General features: G+C 40.0%; 1 pseudogene; it reads left to right on the plus strand.

The window, feature by feature from the left end:
* Nucleotides 1-2,745: 2,745 nt before the first annotated feature.
* Nucleotides 2,746-6,978, plus strand: LOC138146145 (ubiquitin-conjugating enzyme E2 R1 pseudogene; annotated as a pseudogene).
* The last annotated feature ends 8,507 nt before the right edge of the window (nucleotides 6,979-15,485 follow it).

The raw sequence follows: 15,485 nt of genomic DNA on the forward strand, positions 1-15,485 counted from the left end.
CATAGTTTCAGAAGTGAGAGAGATATTAGAGGTTATCTTATCCAGCTAGGTGGCTGTAATAGCAAGCACCCCACCATACCCTGAGTGGCTACCAACACAGGTTCTTAGATCTGCTTTTCTAAAGGAAAGCAACTCAAAATGGGTTAACAATATTGCTTTAATCAAACATATGTCATTTACTTAGTTCAGGGGAAAAAGGTCAGCACCCTGAACTTCAGAGGATATAGAGGTTACAAGCAGAAATTACAAGAAGAGAAACAGATCAAGCAGACAGGCCTCCAACTGTCTGACCATTACATCCACACCTAGTCACAGTTTCCAGAGAGAGAAGCACCAACATCTGGGTTTTCAAAGCGAGGGGGCTCAACGGCTGCCCAGAGTCTCATCTGGTCAAATCAAACAACACTTCTCAAAGTGAGCCCCAAAACAAAGCCTCACATCAGGGTTTATATCTCCTGGCTCAGAGAATATAACAACCCTCTCAACCCACTGCCCAATCAAAAAGCATTCCCAAAAACCAAACTTTCCACCACAAGCTCCAGGTACACTTAAGCCTATCAAAGGGCCTAGGGACAGGGAAGATCTTAAATTTCCATTCCCATAACAGTGGCATGGTAGAGTGCCAGGCTTGAAGTCAGGAAGACTCATCTTCCTGAATTCAATCTGGCCTCAGACACTTCCTAGTTGTGTGACCTTGAGCAAGTCCCTGAACCCTGTTTGCCTCATCTTTAAAATGAATTGGAGAAGGAAATGGCAAACCACTCCAGTCTCTTTGCCGAGAAAACCCTAAATGGGTTCACGAAGCATTGAACATGACTGAAAAATGACTGAACAACAACTAAAGGCCAACTCCTTCATTTTACAAATTGAGAGAGGGAGACCTAGAATCAGGAATTGATCTAAATTGTCTGACTTCAAATTTAGCATACTTTCCACTGCATTGAAAGTTTCTAGACCTTCTTGTTTTTTTCTTGCTCACCCTTGCTGTGCTATAACCAGCTCTGATACAACCCCTCCTTTTCCTTGAGTGCAGAGACCATCTTGTGCCTCTTTTTTATATCCTCAGCATTTAGCAGAGTGCCTAGCACATAGTAGATGATAAACAAATGTTTATTTAAAGTCGACTATTGGAAACCTCCAGACTTACATGTTTTGGTTTGAAGTAAGCTTTGTTTCATAAACTCCAAAGCTTGTCTGTAGCCTCCTAGATTATTTTCTTGGTCCATAGCTCTACCAGTTCCTGGGCCTCTGACAGCCCAAATTTCCTTCTTCCCAGGAAAAGCCATGGACATGACAAGCATAGACTGATTTTCAGGTATGTCGGTTGGGGGTTAGAAATTATGGAAAGTAGAACAAATCTAACTGCAGTCTACTGGATGGTAGCTTTCAATTTACAGTCTCTCCCTGGACAAGTGCTATAAGTCTCATATGCTTTGCCTGCTGCTGAGTACCTCTTCTCTGGGAGTTGTAGCAGCAAGCACCCCGGCGTCCCTAGGGTGGCTGCTCCCACCAGTTCTTGGATCTGCTCTGATAAAGGAAAGCAACTCAAAATGGGTTAACAAGCTTACTTTAATCAGTCAAACATGTATCGTTTACCTAGTTCAGGGGAAAGAGGTCAGCACCCCAAACTTCAGGATATACAGACAGAATTATCAAGACAGAAACAGATCAAGTAGACAGCTTTCCAAACTGTCCAACCAAATCCATACCAAATCAACATCTGGGTTTTTCAAAGCCGGGGGGCTCTGGACAACAACTTCCCATAATTCATATCAAATCACAGAACACTTCTCAAAGTGAGCCCCCAAACCAAAGCTACACATCAGGGCTTATATATCCTTCTCCTGGCTCAGAGAATGTAACAACCTTTTGGACCCACTGGCCAATCAAAAAGTATCAACTGAAAAACAAGCCTCCCATCCCAGGCTCTAGGTGCACTTTAGCCTAGGGGCAGGGAAGATCTTCAAATTTACATTCTCATTACAGGAGTAAATTTAGGAATACTATGAAAGAAAGAGAGCTAAGTGTGATTAGATAATAGATTTAATCATTGTTTACTTTCCTAACTGATCTTAAATGCCAAATGGGCTCTTGAAAAGCATAAGCCTTGACTCTGGCCTATAGTCTATGCATGCCCACACTCTGGATCCAGGTTCTCAAACTTTTTGGCCTTAGGACCCTTTTAGGATCATAAAAATTATTGAGAACTCCTCAAAGAGTTTTCATTTAGGTAGGTTATATTCACTATTTAAAATATAAATATTTTAGTATAATTATGAAAATAATTTTGAATTTATAAACCCCTAAAAGGATCTCAGTAACTCACAGGGTCTTTGGCCCAGACTTTGAGAACCACTGTTCAAGACCAACCTGGATACAACATTCACAACAATGATAATAACAAAGGAGGGAGATGTGGTACCAAAAATCACTGACATTACACTAAACCATCATTTCAATAAGTCTTTGCTCCTCTATTCACTCCACTCACCCTCTCCAGATGCTCTATTCATCACTGCCTTAAGCTGGTCTGATCCAAGATATTCTGCCCCTTCTCATTATCATTCTCCCTAAATATTCTAGTAGAGATGCTGATACCATCAGCTTTCATTCTATTCAGCAGCTTCCTGTAGCCCTGGTGATAATGGATACTCAGCTAAAACTCTTGCTTGCTGTGTGTGTGCCAGGTACCACCTGTGTCCTCTCCACCTCTGGGCTTCACAGTTTTCTAGTTTACCTACTAAAATGACAGGTACTGACAAACTGCTTACTTTCATGTAGCCTTTGCTATCTGGAAGGCTGTTTGTAAGTCACACTAGGTGGCACCCAATTCTTCCAGCTAGTAACTGTTTACCATGACAAATATTGGAAGAGACATGAGAAAAAACGAGACTTTAATGCCCTGTTGGTGGAGTTGTGAACTGTCAGCTATTCTGTAGAGCAATTTGGAACTATGTCCCAAAACTGTGTGTACTCTTTCACCTAGAAATACCACTACTAGGTCTGTATCTCAAAAGAGATTAAAAAAAAAAAAGGAAAAGGACCTATCTGTACAAAAATATTTCTAGCACCTCTTTTCTGGAGGCAAAGAAATTAAAAATTGAGGGGAAACCCATCCATTGGGGAATGGCTGAACAAGTTGTGGTATGTGATTATGATGAAATACTATTATAGTACAAGAAATGATGAGCAAGGTCCTCTCAGAAAAACCTGGAAAGACTTTCATGGGCTGATGCAAAGTGAAGTGTACTGTGTACAAAGTAACAGTAATACTGTAAGGTGATCAGCTATGAATAACTTTTCTCAGAAATACAATGATCTAAGACAGCTCTGAGGGAATTATGATGAAAACTGCTATCCATCCCCAGAGAAAGAACTGATATTGTGTCTGAAGACAATTGAAACATACTTTAAAAAAATATATATATTTTTTTTAGTTCTTTTGTCTGTGTTTTCTTTCACAACATGACTATTATGAATATGTTTTACATGACTATACATGTATAACCTATATTGAATTGCTTGCCTTCTCAAGGTGGGGGGGGGGGGGGGGAGGAAGGGAGAGAATTTAGAACTCAAAGTTTTAAAAACAAATGTTAAAAATTGTTTTATCTGTAACTGGGGAAAAATAAAATACTAAATAAAAGCTAAAAAAATGAACTAGTGTTGGGAAGGAAAAAAAATAACAGTTTACCACTGGGAACTATAATTTTAAGAGTGGGGTTAGGGAAGAAACAAGGATTTGTGTGAAATGGGGTATTGCAGATGTAGCAGTATACAGTGACTTTTTATGGCAAAATTCAGCCATGTCTAATAAATCAAATCAGTTGTCTTGGGGATAGGTCATGTAACCTCAAGTGGTACTTGAAAGAATATTTTTCAAAATACTGAGAATAATGTGTAATGGACAGGTAAGCCTTTATGTGTAAAGTCAATTAATAGTACAGAATAGGAACAGCTAAATGGATAGAGAACCTGGCCTGAAGTTAGGAATACTCATCTTCCAGAGTTCCTGAGTTCAAATCTGACCTCAAATATTTAATAACTGTGTGACCCAGGGCAAGTCACTTAACCTATTTTGCCTCAGTTCCTCATTTGTAAAATGAGCTGGAGAAGGAAATGACTGTAGTATCACTTGCCAAGAAAACCCCAAATTGACTCACAAAAAATTGGAAACTACTTAACAACAATAGTGGAGAACAGTGTGAAGCTAATTAAGGATTCCCATAGAGGTGAGGTGATTGAGGAGTCTGTGTAAAACAAAGAATTACTCAGAGGAACTGACCTTAGCAACAGTGAATGGGACTGCTGCAAGGAATGAAGTGGGATATTTTTGTCATGGTATCAACAACTACTAGAGTTTTATAGCTATCTCTAGGATTTGGGGTGGGGTAAGAAAAAAAAAGAAATTTACATAATAACTATTATATTTTAATAGATTTTGAAATATTTTATATTTTAAAAATATTATATATTTAATTTTTTACATAATAGATTTACAATTTCATGTGCAATTATCTTTTTTTATTGTATTTTGTTATGGAAATGCTTGTTTTATTTCATAAATTAAAAATACATTTAAAAAATTTACAGTTAGTATTCACAACAATACAATGATCCAAAACAGTTCCAAAGGACTCATGATGAAAAATGCTATCCACTTCCAGAGAAAGAGCTGATGGGAGTCTGAATACAGACCAAAGAAAACTTTTAAAACTTTAAAGAAATCTTTCCCAGAAAATTAGGACATTAATGCATTGTCGGTGGAGTGGTGAACTGATCCAACTATTTTGAAGAGCAAATTGGAACTATGCCCAAAGGACAATCAAACTGTGCATACTCTTTGATCCATAATACTACTAGTAGATCTACATTCCAAAGAGATCATTAAAAAGCTATTCTCAAAACAATACCCTTTTACCCAACAATACACCTTCTAGTGTTGTATCCCAAAGAGATCATAAAAATGGGGAAAAGACCCACATGTACAGAAATAATTATAGTATTTCTCTTTGTGATGCATTCTCTTCATGATGGCCAAGAAATGGAAATTGAGGGGATGCCCATAAATTGGGGAATGGATGAACAAGTTGTGGTATATGAATGTAATGGAATACTATTATGCTATAAGCAATGATGAACAGACTGACTTCAGAAAAACCTGGAAAGATTTATATGAACTGATGCTGAGTGAAATGAGCAGAACCAGGAGAACATTGTACACAGTAACAGTCACAGTCTTTGATGACTGATTTTGATAGACTTAGCCCTTCTCAGCAATTCAAGGACCCAAAACAATTGCAAAGGACTCATGATGGAAAATGTCATTCACATCCAGAGAAAGAACTACAAAATCTGAATTCAGAGAAAAGCAGACTATTTTTTGTTCATTTTTTTGTTTTTTCTTTCTTGTGGTTTCTCCCATTTGTTATAATTCTTCTATATAACATGACTAATATGAAAAATATATTTAATAGCAATGTATATGTAGAGCCTATGTCAGATTGCAGGCTGCCTTGGGGAGGGAGGGGGAAAAAATTTAAAACTTATGGAAGTAAATGTTGAAAACTAAAAATAAATAAATTAACTAAAAAACTTCCCACATATTAACACACACACACACACACACACACACGGGGAAAGGACATACATGTACAAAAATATCTACAGGAGCTCTTTTTGTAGTGACAAAGAATTGGAAACTGAAAGGGTGTCTATCAATTGGGGAATGACTGAACATGGTGTGGTATATGATTACTATGTGCTATAAGAAATGATGAGCAAGACAATTTCAGAAAAACCTGGAAAGACTTACATGAACTGATGCCGAGTGAAACGAGCAGAACTGGGAGAACATTGTATACAGTAATAGCAACAGTGTGCAGTAATCAACTATGATTGACTTAGCTGTTCTCAATATAATGATCTAAGACAATTCCAAAAAAATCATGATAGAAAATGCTATCCACATCTAAAGAAAGAACTTTTGGAGTCTCATTGCAAATCTATTTTCACTTTTTTTTTCATAGTTTTCTCCCTCTGTTCTATTTCTTCTTTCACAATATGACTAATGTGGAAATACGGTTCACATGATTCACATGTATAACCTACATCATATTGCTTGCTGTCTTGGGGATGGGGGAGGGGAGGGAGGAAGGAAGAAAAAATCTGGGACTCAAAATTGTCTTTACATGTAATTGGAGAAAATAAAATACTATTAAAGGGAAAAAAAGATCTTTCCCAGTCTCCTGCAACCCTCCAGTGCCTTCCACCTGAGATTACATTGAATTTACATTGTATATATCTTGTATGTATAGGGCTGCAGGAGAAGCTGGTCAAGGACTTCCAGGTAACCCTGGTGGATGAGGGTGACCTGTACCACTAGGAAGTGGTCATCTTTGCTGCCTTCCCCCCCACACACACATCTACTATGACTGTGCTACTTCAAGCCCTGCCTCGTTTCCCATTGATTATCCCTGCTCCCCTCCAGCTTTCTAGTTTCTCACAAAAAGTGTGGCACCTAAACATTTATGAACCTGAGGATGTTTGCATTTTAATCTTTCACCTTCCAGTAGATGATCCCCAGAATGGAAAGCTTCCATCTGAATAATTGAACCACACTCAGAATGTCAAGACCATCTTCATGGGTGTGATCTCCCTCTTCAGTGAATTCAATAACTTTTCACCAGTCTATGTATATGCTCTGTTATTTACAAGAAATAGAAAGACAGTAAAGGGAAGGATCTGGAGTATACTGGCATTATCCAGAAGCAGGTCCTGAGGACCAAGGTTGATGCAGAATACAATGGAGTAAAGATGCCCACAACATTGACTGAGTACTGGGTCAAGACCAAGCCCCTTATATCAAATGAAGGATCAGATGTCTTCTATAATGACTACTATGAGGACAGTGAGATGGAGGAAAAAAGCCAAGAGCTGCTGACACCAGCTCCCTTGAACCCTCTGGGCCTGAAATAAACTTAAAAATTTTACCTTAGTAGAGGAAGCCAGAGACTCTTTTAGAGATGAACTGAACACTAAAGACAGGTTTGAGTCCAATTTCATTAAGAGCTTCAAGATCATTGGAAGGGGCTATGGTAACCCTGCTGGTTTTTATATAGACTCCTAGGCACAGAAGCTTACTTTACAGAATCTTACATAGCAAATTGATATTGGGTCATTCCTGACCCAGGGCTGCCAGAAGTCCTGGTAACTGTGTGCAAGACTGAAAACCGCACCTTGTGATCCATAGCCAGTCAGTCACAACATATCCCAATCTGGTTTTTTTTTTTAAGCAATTGGGGTTAAGTAACTTGCTCAAGGTTACACGGCCAATTATTTCTGGGTGTGGTGCTAAGTATCTGAGCCTGGATTCGATCCCAGGTCATCCCGACTCTGGGGCCGGTGCTCTTACTCACTGAGCCACCTGGCCACCCCTACCCCAATCTGTTTTTTTCCAGGCATAAAGAGCTTGGAGTAGATTTTACAGGAACTTTCTGAAAACCTATTCCCCTCTGAGGTGAAAGTTGTGATTGTGTGAAAGGCAACCAGCTAACTGGCTATAGTTGTCACCCTGGTAATTGTCAGAATAGGTGTAGGAAATCTAGGTGGTTGGCTAGCCAGAAGGTTCCTTAGGGGTAGGAATGATTATGGTGGTACCTGGCCAGAACAAAAGTCATAGTCTAGCTTTCAGGATAAAACAGCGGCTTTTGGGATCCCATTTTGTGGGACATAGGAAAAGATAAAACAAAAAATGACTGAAAAGTAGGACCTGCTTCTTTGCCTGGTTGCATTTACAGGTTGTTTTTAGGTGTTTAAAGCTTTTATAGGCTATCATTTGCATACTACTGGGGTTTTCAGGCCTTGTCAAAATGGGCATCTAGGTCATGTAAATTACCTGAACTGAGTCTCTTATTCAAATACTATAATTTTGTTTTTCTGAGATTAACTTTTGTAAAATGCAGGCATAGGACTCTGGTAGTTTGAATGAAAATTTTAGAAAAGATAGCCTAGCTCATGATATAGGAAATATTAATGTTCATAACAAAGGGTCTATGAGAGTCTGGGACAGTATCACTGGAAGGCATCTTTATGTCTTGTATCTGGTGAAACATCCTGGGATATTTTGGTAGGTACACCAAGGACATTGTCATGTTGAATGAATCAGCAATAATATCCTGCAAAACCTAGAGTATAGCTATAGAGATTATGCTATAGATATTTTACTACTACAGTTGAACCCAATTATCTAAGAGAGATCTATCTTCTACAGACCCATTTTTATCCTCTACTATTCTATATTTCAAGGCATTCAAGTTTTGCTTTTTGGAATTAGCATCTTTCAATTTTGGTGTTTGACTCATGCTGATATGAGTGCTTGAGGACTGTGTGAACACTTTGGGCATGCTGAATGGAATCTTTAGAATAAGTGAAAATGTTATCAAAGTAAACTACCACTTTGTGGATCAACAGATTTTGAAAAATAAAGTTCATAAATTGTAACATTTTTAGGAGGATATTCAGTCTAACTGACTGGATGGTATGCTACATTGTCCAAACTGGATTGAGAAGCCTATTTTCTACTCATTCACCTCCAGAATCCAATCCAGATTGCAGATAATCCAGTTTGATATAGGACATCTTTGGCTGATTTGTCCAGCAAATCAAATATTACTATTAGGCAGCAATAGCAGCATATGATAATAACATTCAAGGAATGACAGTTGTAACAAAGGCTTAAATTTCCATTCTTCATGTGTACAAACAAGAAAGGCCTCCAAGGAGTAGGAAGTCAATGACTTGATGAACCTCTTGCATTGTTTTATTTCCAAGAGCTCTTGGAAGGCCTGAATTTCCACTCCTATCTGGGAATAGATTTGACCTGTTGCATTGAGTATATGCTAAACAAAGTGATGGTACATCTTTCTTTGATGCTTTGAAGACATTCCTAAAACATTGTTATGGTAGTGGAGTATATGAAAATGAGCGAGGAGAGAATTCTGAATATGAATTTCTTGAACCATGCAGGAAGCCATGGAGTGATAACCAGGCCTGGAACATGCCAGGTGAAATACTGAGTGAAACTTCCACCCAAGTACAGTAGGAGGGTGTTAACAATTTTTATATGGGCTAATTAATCTGGGAAATATTGGCTAGTCCTCTTAACAATTAATTAGTCCTTGTTCTTTCTTATTCTAAAATAAGCCATGAGATTGTGGCCCCTAAAGGAACTGGTAAATTCAATTACCTTCCCTTACCCTTATTGGAGTCTGAATTTGGTGGTTAAAAACTTCTCTCAAAGGGTCACTTAAGACCTACCAGAATTCCTGAAGAAAAACAAATCTTCCCAGGAGCTTAGTGAGGTTTTGTTCATCATGAGATACATGGTCTCCCATTAGACAGAATCAAAAAATGACCTCTTGGAAGAGGTGGCATTTGTGCTGAGCCTTGAAGGGAGTTTCCAAGAGGAACTGGAGAGGAGAGATTTCTACAGGCTTGGAAGGACAACTGGTGTAAAAGAGAACCTTGGGGTACATCCAAGCATAAGGAATTGGCTATGAATGATAAACCTGCAAAGGAGACCAAAAAGGATTAGTCAAGTATGAAGTAAAAGACCAATGACCAATGTCATGAAAACTGATAAAGGAGAAAAAATTCAGAAGAGCATGGTCAATAGGGTTAAATGTTGTAAAAAGATCCAGAAGGATGAGGACTTAGTAAAGCCAATTTTAGCTACAAAGAAATCACCATTAACCTTCAAGAGAGCAGTTTCAATCGGGTCCCAAGCCACAGGAGTGAAGTTACCCAGAGGGAACTGCCCCAGAATTTTAACTTTTCATTTCCAAGCCTGAGTAGAGCTGGTGGTTTAGATAACTAGTTCAATTGTAATCAGCTTTGGAAATTAAGGGTATCAGAGACCAGTATTTAAGATTAGCAAAGGTATAGAACGGCAAAGTGAGACCAAGAGGAAAAATCAGATATATTAGATGAAAGTGATCAGGGGTAAAATTTCCATGTGAAAACTATGATGGAAGCATAAATTGTGCTTCCAAAAAGCTAATTGAATGAGATATAGAGGAGATTCATGGGGTTTACAGCCATCCTCTGGAAAGAGACTTTGCTTGACACATTGTATCTATCAGGTCAGCAATAACATCTATTTCTGCCTCAATATTCGGTTATTTTTTATCTTCACCCCTCTCCTTTTACTACTTAATGTACAAGCCATTTCTCATATGCTTAAGAGAGGTTACAAAGTACTAGGGCAAGTCTGAGGCAGAAGAGATCCTGGAGTGGTAGAGGAAAGGAGATTTAAGAAGAATTCTTAGAAAAGGCATCTTAAATAGGAAGGACTATATCAGACTGAAATCTGGAAGTGTCATTTCATTCAAAAATGTAAAATATACAGAGGGGAATAGTGCAAGTTTTTGAAGGGTATGGTAGTGTCAGAAAATGGAGCACCTTGAATGCCAGTTAGGAGAGTTTTTCTAGGAAATACTTCTGTCAAATTTTCCAAGTAAATTTCTTGCATGATTCCTTTTTATTCCTCTTTTTCTTTTTTTTTCCCCTCTTCTCCATACTGTCAGCATGTGTAGCTAAATAAGCACCTATTAGTCCTGAATATCTACAGAATGATTAAAATTATTTGACTTCATAGTTAATTTTTTTTTTCTGGCCCCACTATCCTGTTCCTGAAATCCACTTAGTATCTTCCTTCTTCTGTCTAGGAAAACTATCATACCCTTATTTATATATATATGGGAAAAGACACATAAATACACTTATTTAAACTTTTTCCTTTCCCACTTGATCTTCATAGTTTATCTATATGCACACATATATTTATTCAAGGCTAATATATATCTTTTGAATATTCATATTATATATTTTATTTTGGTGATTATGTCTAATAATGTATGGTAATTTTGGTTTATTAGTGGGAAGTTGGGCAAAGAAAGTAAAGAGAACTGAATTTGTCACCAGAGGACCCAAGTTCAAATCCCAGCTCTATTACCTATTGGCCTTCAAGCTAATTATTTAACTTCTCTGGGAGCTTCTCTCATTTGTATGTAACCTCAATCTCTCTCTATTCATCAGACAGTTTTCTAAGGGATAGCCCTGTGTCCCTGCACCATGACTCCTGACTGACTGAGAGACTTCTGAGCTGTGTGTCTGCATAAATAGAAAAAAGACTTTTAGATTCTAAGAAATTAGAAGAATTCTAATTATAATGAGAATAAGAATTCTCTAATGAGAATTAGAGAGGGAGTTGATGATGGAGGGAAAGGGTAGAGTGATGGGATGACAGAAGGAAGATGAACTTTCAAATGGTGTATGGGAGATTTCCCTGGAGCTAAAGACACAGGGGAAGGCCTCCAACATATCCCTTGACTTCTAATTCCTGCAATCCTAGAGACTGTTATACAGGGACTTCCTTATCTAAATGAGATATTTGTAAAGAGTGTTTAACACAGTGCCTGGTACACAGTAGGTGCAAAAAGTTTAACACAGCTCCTGGTACATAGCAGGTACTATATAAATCTCTATTCCTTTATCTTTCTCCTCATCCTTGGTAAGATTGTTCTCATTTGCAGTTAAAGAAATTATTTTGTCTTGTATATTCTTTTATCTTCTCTAAGTGGAGTAACTTTTATTTCTATTTACTGCTTACTATGATACTAGGTATTTGTGATTGTCTTTTGTGTAGCCATTGTTGGATGAGAGGGAACTAAGTTGGTGAGAGTAAGCTAAAAGTTGTCATTCTCTTAAAAGCAATCATGGAGAGTGGTTTTTATTATGAACCTCTGAAGGGAAGCATCATGTTCATTGTTCAGTCATTCAGTCATTTCCAAATCTTCATGGGATTTTCTTGGCAAAGATACTGGAGTGGTTTACCTTTTGCTTCTCCAGTGGATTAAGGCAAGCAAGGTTAAGTTACTCACCCAGGGTCATGTAGCTAGTAAGTGTTTAAGATCATATTTGAACTCAAGTCTTCCTCACTCCAGGTCCAGTGCTCTGTCCACTGGGCCACTTGGCTGCCTCCATAATACTTATGAAGAGGTTACCCATAAAAAGGGTTATGGTTGCTCTGGAGACCCCAAAATACCAACATGACGGGTCCTGCCGAATGAATTTGACTCAAGTCTTCTCTCAGCCAAAGAAAAGTAAAGTTTATTAAAAGTTTGCTTGCATTAGACACAGAGTAAGTCTGTGCTAGGTCATTCTATGGCGCTCTCACTATTCCATGGTGCTCTAACAAACATGGAGACAAGATGAGGTCTTATATACATAAGGTTGAGGGAGGAATCTAGGGGTGGTCTAGAGGAGGAATTTGGGGAAGGTCTTCAGGAGGAGTTAATGAAGTCAATGAGTGATTAAGCGTGGGAAGTCACTGGAGGCCACCTGGAGACTACAAACAGTAGTGGTCTAGGCCAGTTCAAGGGTCGATTGGCACTTTGATAGGCTCAAGGGTGGGAAGTCTAGTAACAGAGGCTTGCTCTCAGCCACAATGTAAGGCTTATTGCCTCCTGCAAATACCACATCATATGAGATGATTTAATCAGAGTTCAAGAACTTGTACCTCAAGGACTCAAGGAGAGTTTGAGGGGGCTCCCAGAGCCCATACCTCATCATTCTCCCCTCAAACAAATGGGACCCAAATTCCTTTGAGGTAAAGGGTGAAAGTCTCAGCTTCTGATAGTGCTTCCTGCTGGCAAGGAGTATAGAGCTGTCCCTGCCTCTCTGGGTCACCTTCAAGGGGATCAGACTTCACATTCAAGGAATCAGACTCTGGAACATGGATGATGCCAGGTCCAGTGAGTTGGAGAACTTGGGTTGAATCAGAGATTTGCATAGCCTTAGTGATCATCCAGAGGTGGATGGCTTGGACCCTGTGGAGACAAACCTGGCAAAGAGGTTAAGCAAACAAAGACCAAACAGACACCAAAAAAATAGAGAAAAGACAATTTCCCTGATAGGAATTAAAGATGACTGTGGCAAGGCCAGAATGCTGTCAGATATCCCTTTCCTTTCTAAATTGCTCCATGGACATTTAACACATGGAAAGCAATAGCTGGCACAGAATCTAATAGTTTTCAAAAACAGGCAACAACTCCCAGAGCCTGTTCTCTCCTTCCATCATCATAGTAAAAGGTTTCTTCTATATTAGGTAAAGCTGGAGTGTTAGCCAATTTAGTTTTCAAAGTCTCAAAAGCTTTCACCTGGTGGTCTGGGCCTTGAGTAGCAATTAATGATTGCAGTTCCTCCCAGGCCTTGGGCTTAATTGGATATAAACCACTCTGTGGGAACACTTTAGGATCTAGGAGTCAAACTATTGCTGGCATGGCAGAAATAGCTCACCCAGGAATTTCCTGATCCCAGCTATCAACTATCTCCCACACTTCTGAGGGAACATGGGGAAATCTGGGAGGCTTAACTAGAGAAAATTGGCTTCCCAGTTTCACCAACAGGTCCCTTCCCAACAAGGGAACAGGATAAGAGGAAAGCACAAGGAAGGATTGTTCAAACAACAGATCCTTAAGTGGGCAGGGGAATAGGTGTGTCTGGAGACATCCTTTAGTTTTCCCTTCCAATGCCCTGACCTGACTGGTCAAGGGGAGGGCAGAACCAATTGGTTAGAACAGAGAACTTAGCCATAATAAAGTGGGTAACCTTACCTTTGACCTCGATGCTTGCCCAGAGTTCAGTGAGGGATATGGAGAAGGTGGGAGCACTGTCAAACCCCATGCTTCCCCTTCACTCCAAGTCTTGAGAAGACTGGAGGACAGGGTATTGGGAGGTGGCTCTACTACTTTTCCAACCTCAGGGACAATCCTTTCTCCAAAGTCCCTCCTGGTCAGATGGGCACAGTTCTAGAGGCATTGGTTCCTGGGGCTCCCTCTGGGGGGGGGGTGCCCTGGAGGGGCACTCCTTGGACCAGTGACCCTCCTTGTGGCATGGAAAACAGGTTTCTCCCCTGCCCAAGTGATTGGGTTTCCTCCAAGGGGGTCCTCCCTGGAAGGGCTTTTCCTGGCCATGACAGCAGCCAAGAACTGAGCATGTTCTCTGTCTCTGGTTCATTCCCTGTGTTTTTTCTCCTCTGCTGCAACCAGGTCTCTGTTATTAAAGACTCCAAAGGTCATCTCCAGTAATTGGGCCTGAGGTGTTTGGGGTCCTATTGCCAATTTCTGCACTTTCCTCCTAATATCTGGGGCAGACTGACCAATAAATATATGTTAAGGATTGCTGCCCCTTCTATAGAGTTAGGATCTAAATCCATATACTTTTAAATAGCTTCTACAAGTCTATCTAGGAAAAGGGCAGGATTTTTTTTGAGTTGTCTGAGAAATTTCTCTAACTTTCTGATAATTTACTTGCTTTTGAAATGCAGTTCTTAGGCCTTCTGACAGGCAAAGTACCATATGGTCTCTCTTCCCTCTGTCCTCCCAGATATGATAATCCCATCCTGGGTCACTAGTAAGAACAGCAGCTGTCCCTGGGGGGTATTTTCTGGGGTCATTGTTAATCAAACGATCCCTAAATTTTGGGGCTTTTCCCCAGATTCTCCTCTTCTCCTCAGTGGAACAACAGGTAGAGAAGAGGATATGCAAATCACCCCAAGAAAGTTCAAATTGCAGGAATAAGTCCCAAAATCCTTCAGTAAACTTTGTAGGGTTTTCGGAGAATTTACCCAACTTTTCTTTAATTTGATTGAGATCAGAAATGGATAATGGGACATGCACTCTAGTTGTCCCATCTGAGGAGAGAGCTGCTTCCCTTAAAGGAAAAAGCCCTGAAGGCAGTGTGGGGACAGAGGTTTGGGAAGAGAGATTGGAAGTCCTACTTCCCGTGAGAGAGTGACTTCGGGGTACTGGCTGAACTAGATCAGACTGTAAGACAGGGGGATCTGACTGGAAAGGGGGAAAGTCAGCTGGCACATGAGGAGTGGAAGGGGTCAAAAGAGGAGATAAGTCTATTACTGCATCGAAGGTAGGGCCTGAGGACTGAGTGGGTGTTGCTTCAGGGGGTGGGGCCACAGAGAGAGGCACTTCAGCCTGACCATGGACCAGGACCTGAGCAGGGGTCCCTGAGGGAGATGCAGGGTAGGAGATATGAATCGTGCATGAGACAGGAAATGAGGGGTGTTGGGCTAGAGGAAAAGGGAAGGGGAACCAAGGGGAAAAGGGTTGGGGTACAGCAGAAGGGGCTGGGGGAGCTGCCTCAGTGACCTGAGCAGGAATTGCTGAGGGGGGGAGGGGTTGGAGCTGAAGCCATAGGAAAGGGATCATTTAATTGGTCCCTGTTGCCCCTCTGTGGAGGGGCTCTAAGCTTCAAGCATCTCAGTCTTTCCTGACAACCTTCTTCTGAGAAAGTTCAATAAAATCCATTAAGTAGTCAATTTCACTCCATATTCCTTCTCTGCAACAGTATGATTCTAACTGCAAGAGAGTATTATCTTTTAAAGTCCCCCAAACAGGCCATCATCT

The sequence above is a fragment of the Petaurus breviceps genome, unplaced genomic scaffold (assembly GCF_028583685.1).
Source record: "Petaurus breviceps papuanus isolate PSGF00001 unplaced genomic scaffold, PetGlider_PUasm1.0 90752, whole genome shotgun sequence".
NCBI classification, from domain to species: Eukaryota; Metazoa; Chordata; class Mammalia; order Diprotodontia; family Petauridae; genus Petaurus; species Petaurus breviceps.